Source organism: Peromyscus californicus, unplaced genomic scaffold (assembly GCF_007827085.1).
Source record: "Peromyscus californicus insignis strain IS unplaced genomic scaffold, ASM782708v3 Scaffold_8__1_contigs__length_139910024, whole genome shotgun sequence".
NCBI classification, from domain to species: Eukaryota; Metazoa; Chordata; class Mammalia; order Rodentia; family Cricetidae; genus Peromyscus; species Peromyscus californicus.
Genome location: NW_026294606.1, coordinates 48011576 through 48016181, shown reverse-complemented (window position 1 = coordinate 48016181; position 4606 = coordinate 48011576). Strand labels below are relative to the sequence as shown.

General features: G+C 41.7%; 2 pseudogenes; both read left to right on the top strand.

Annotated features, from left to right (window-relative positions):
- Positions 1-1411: 1411 nt before the first annotated feature.
- LOC128103785 (40S ribosomal protein SA-like) lies at positions 1412-3163 on the top strand (annotated as a pseudogene).
- On the top strand, positions 3001-3338 carry LOC128104525 (60S ribosomal protein L36-like; annotated as a pseudogene).
- Positions 3339-4606: the final 1268 nt, after the last annotated feature.

Sequence of the window (4606 nt, the reverse complement as noted above, 5' to 3'; positions counted from 1 at the left end):
ACCACCACACCTGGCTCTAAGCTTTTTGTTTTTACAACTTGGAAGCTTGTCTGGGTGGAGTCTTTCCCTGAGGTTACCACACCCTTTATTCCATTTCTTAATCTGTTTATCTCCTTGAATATAGGACTTAGTTTAATTCCACTTCCTGGTCCCCCTTTTCTCCTCAAAATGTACATTTTGTATTTTTCCTTGTTCTGCTTGCTCCTTTTCATTATAGATCTTCATAAGAGTGAATGCAATAACTATATGACAGAGTCTATACTACACTGCTTTAAGATTTCCCTTGGCAACGAAGTTAATTCAAATCTCTTCACTTTATCCTCAGACTAACTTTTCAGACAAGGGCAAAAAGCAGCCACATTCTTCACCAAAGTATCACAAGAACAATCTCTAGACAACATACTAAAATTCTTCTCCTCTGAAACCTCTTGAGCCAGCCCCCACAGTTTCAGTCATTCTCAGCACTACTGTCTTCCATGTTCCTACCAGTTTGGCCCATTAAACAGTGCTTAAAGCTTTCTACTGCTCTCCTAACCCAAACTCCCAAAGTCCAAATTCCTCCAAACAAAAGCATGGTCAAGCCTATCACAGCAATAACCCAGTCCCTGGTACTAATTTCTGTCTTAGTTACAGTTTCTATTGCTGCAAAGAAACACCATGATCATGGCAATTTTTATATGAAAACATTTAATTAGAGCTGCCTTACAGTTTCAGGTTTGGTCCATTATCTTCATGGCAGTGTGCATGAAGACATGGTGCTGGAGAAGGAGCTATACCTTGATCCACAGGCAACAGAAGTAACTATGAACTAGTATTACTTTGGGTGTGTTGCTTGAGCACATATGAAACCTCAAAGCCTACCCCACATTAACACACTTCCTCCAACAAGGCCACACCTACTCCAACAAGGCCACACCACCGTATAGTGCCACTCCCTTTGGGCCGAGCATTCAAACACATGAGTCTATGGGAGTCATACCTATTCAAACCACTACAACATCTTAGATATTCATTTAATCAGGAAACATCAGCACTTAAGATATGAATGTTGTTACTAGTGATGTCTTTTGTATAATTTGGGTAAGAAGAGTTGTCTCAAATCTTTGCACATCTCTAGTTAGAGTAAATGGAGTTAAAGGTTAATTTAAAAACCAGATACTTTTGCTTTATCCAAATTATACTGAATAAGAATCTCTCTTGCTCATATATATATATATATATATATATATATATATATATATATATATATATATATGCATATATATAATGTGTGTATACATGTATACATATACATACATATATACATCTTTTAAACATGAAAACTTATTTTGAATAAGGTAGGGATTAAGGTAAGCAAACAATCATAACAAAAAAGAAACTTTATTCAAAATAAGTTTTCATGTTTAAAAGATTCAAAAGTTTTCTCTGTCATATATATATGGAATTTTCTCCAGTCCTGCCTGGCCCACGGTCAGGACAAATCTCTCTCACCCGCCAGTCCCGCAGCTGCTCAGATCCAACCAAGTAAACACACAGAGACTTATATTACTTTTAAACTGTATGGCCGTGGCAGGCTTCTTGCTAACTGTTCTTATATCTTAAATCAACCCATTTCAATTAATCCATAAGTTGCCATGTGGCTCATGGCTTACCGGTATCTTAATATCTCCTTCTCATCATGGCGGCTGGCAGTGTCCCTGTCTGAGCTGTCCTCCTCCCAGAATTCTCCTCTCTCCTTGTCCCACCTATACTTCCTGCCTGGCTACTGGCCAATCAGTGTTTTATTTATTAACCAATCAGAGCAACACATTTAACATACAGAACATCCCACAGCAAATATATATATGCTGAAGTTCACTGACGCCCCTGGAGTCACTCCAATTGCTGGCCGCTTCATGCCTAGGACCTTCACTGACCAGGTCCAAACAGCCTCCAGGGAGCCATGGCTTCTAGTGGTGACTGACCCTGGGGGCTTACCACCAGTCCCTCACAGAGGCATCTTATGTCAACCTGACCACTGCTTCTCTGTATAACACAAACTCTCCTCTGCACTACATGGACATTTCCATCCCATGTAACAAGGGAGCTCATTCAGTGGGTTTGGTGTGGTGGATACTGGCTGGAGAATACTCCACGCATGTAGCATTATCTCCTGTGAGCACCCATGGGAAGTTATCTGATTTCTACTTCTACTGAGACATGGAGATTGAGAAGGATGAGCAGGCTGCTGCTGAGAAAGCTGTGACCAAGGAGGAATTTCAGGACAAATGGAACGTGCCAGCTCCTGAGTTCACTGATGCTCAGCCAGAGGTGTCCGACTGGTCTGAGGGTGTGCAGATGCCCTCTGTGCCCTTCAGCAGTTCCCTGCTGAGGACTGAAGTGCCCAGCCAGCCACTAAGGATTGGCCAACAGCTCCCACAGCACAGGCCACTAAGAGGGTTGGAGTCACCACTGGCTGGTCCTGAGCTGCTCTGCAGACATACAGGCAAAGGGGAAAAAACAGGTGGAAGCAGAATTAAGTTCCTAAAAGCTGGTGGGGGTGGTTAAAAATAAAAACTCCTCCGTGTGGCCCAACTATACAACTTCAGGGCATGCACCCTAAGGATTCCATATCCTACTGCAGAAGTATCTGTACATCCGTATTTATTGTTGCTCTACTTATGGCAAGGTACCCTACATGCCTGTCAACAGGTGAATAGATAATTCATATATGGTACATTCCATATACACAATGGAATTTTATTCATTTCCAAAGAAAAATAAAAATTTTAGGAAGATGGATGGATCTAGAAAGTATATTTCATGAGGCAGTCTACACTCAGAAATAAAACTGCATCTTCTTGCTCATGTGCAGATTCTAGTTGTAGAAGTTCTTTACAATATAATGTGTTATTATACATATAATACAATATATATGTAAATGAGTGTAAAGCCTAAAAAACTAGAAAGGAAACCAAGAGAGTGAAAATAGGAAATTAGGCTTCCTGTCGCGGCCGCCATCGGAGAGCACCAGCCATGGCCCTGCGCTACTCCATGGCCGTGGGCCTCAACAAGTGCCACAAGGTGACAAGGTGACGAAGAACGTCAGCAAGCCGAGACACAGCTGGCGGCGCGGGCGCCTCACCAAGCACACCAAGTTCGTGCGGGACATGATCCGGGAGGTGTGCTGCTTCGCGCCCTACGAGCGGTGCGCCATAGAGCTGCTCAAGGTGTCCAAGGACAAGCAGGCGCTCAAGTTCATCAAGAAGAGGGTGGGCACGCACATCCGTGCCAAGAGGAAGCGGGAGGAGCTAAGCAACGTGCTGGCCGCCATGAGGAAGGCCGCGGCCAAGGACTGATCCCCAACCCCCAATAAAAGTTGCTACCGTGCAAAAAAAAAAAAAAAAAATAGGAAATTAGAAAGGACATATAATGAGCAAAAGGTCATATGGGACACAGAAGAGGAAAAGAGACTGGGATGGTGAAGACTGCAAGGAGGTAACAAGGATGTGCAGGGTGGGGAATGAGGAGGAAGGAGAATTTATTCAAATGTTGTTTAAAGGTGCCATAATATTTAACCTAGTGTGTTAATTAAATTTTGTTAATTTATATTTGTGTGTTTTCTGTTGAAAGTTGTCAAGGACACTATAAGGAAAAGTTCTAATATGGTAGACTGACTTATTTTCTCAATTCTTTACTTCCTGGCTCTAGTTTGTTTGTATCTAATTATATTGCCACACATGGATTTGGCCTGTGACTTACTTTGGTTGGTATGTAACAGATGTCCCAAAAGACTTAAAATGCATTGAGTGGCTGTATTGTCCTATTGCACTTGTGTTCATCATTACCTGTACTTAGTTTACCATTTCTTGAAGAATGAGAAATAGTGGGAACTGTCTTGCACCCACCACTTGGCCTAGTTCGAGGCTAGTCACATCCTACACAACTCACTGGTCAGCCATTTTTTTTGTTACCTAACACTGGCTGTGCAGCGGTTTGCCGAATAGCACCAGTGTGACAATGGCTCATTAATGTATCTAACACTTGAAAAGGACTGGATAAAATTCAAAGTACCTTAAAGGACACAAAATTTGACTTTGAATTCAAAGTCAAAACCAAATTCAGGTTGTGAATTTTCTGTCTTTTCAAAAATACTTGTGAATGGCATTTTTCATTTTGATGAGCATTGTATTCATTAGTATTTTATATTTCTGGTTTGGATAATGATCATTAGAGGCAGAAAAGTAAGAGAAAGGCAGGCATGAGCAAAGCTTCACCTCCGCCAAGAGGAGGCCTGAGGAAGAAACAGAGCCAGGGAGCAAGGCATGCAGTTGTTCTCAGGGCAGAGAGGAGGGATCACACTGTGGGTGCATTTCACAGACAGCTTCAAAGCCACTCCGAAAATCCCTTCTAGGGATGCAAAGAAGAAAGTGAAGGCTGCGGAAAAGAGAATATATTACTCAAGATACGCTTCAAAAGATTAATCTGATTGTAGTCTTCATCGTTTTCATAGTCACATGTTCAAGACTCCTCATTGAAGATCCAGGAAAATCATTTCAGTGGAGGAAAATAATAGGTAAAATGAAAATGAGAAAATAGAGTTCTCTCAGTGAAGTCAACCATGTGT